This window comes from Esox lucius, chromosome 15 (genome assembly GCF_011004845.1).
Source record: "Esox lucius isolate fEsoLuc1 chromosome 15, fEsoLuc1.pri, whole genome shotgun sequence".
Lineage (NCBI taxonomy): Eukaryota > Metazoa > Chordata > Actinopteri > Esociformes > Esocidae > Esox > Esox lucius.
Genome location: NC_047583.1, coordinates 18127194 through 18127500, shown reverse-complemented (window position 1 = coordinate 18127500; position 307 = coordinate 18127194).

Here is a 307-nt window from a genome sequence, read left to right as displayed (position 1 = left end):
TACCACAGTGGCAACGAAAAACCTCTAACCCTAGCCGTTCAGGAAACAGGGACGTGATGCTGTTGGACAGAGTCTATTGTCGTAAGCAAGCCGGCAGGCAGGGAGCAGCTGTCAGGAAGTGCTTGGAGGAGAAACCTGCGTCACCAGAAGGGTAATTCAGACCACCAGCCTCAGCACCGCCGCTAGCCCCAGCACCTCCACCCACTCAACACTCAGAACACTCCAGCAGCCCGCAGCCTCTGAGGACGTTAAACAACCATAGGTCTCTTTTCCCTGAGAGAGAGCTGCCCACAGCTGTGGTGGCCCA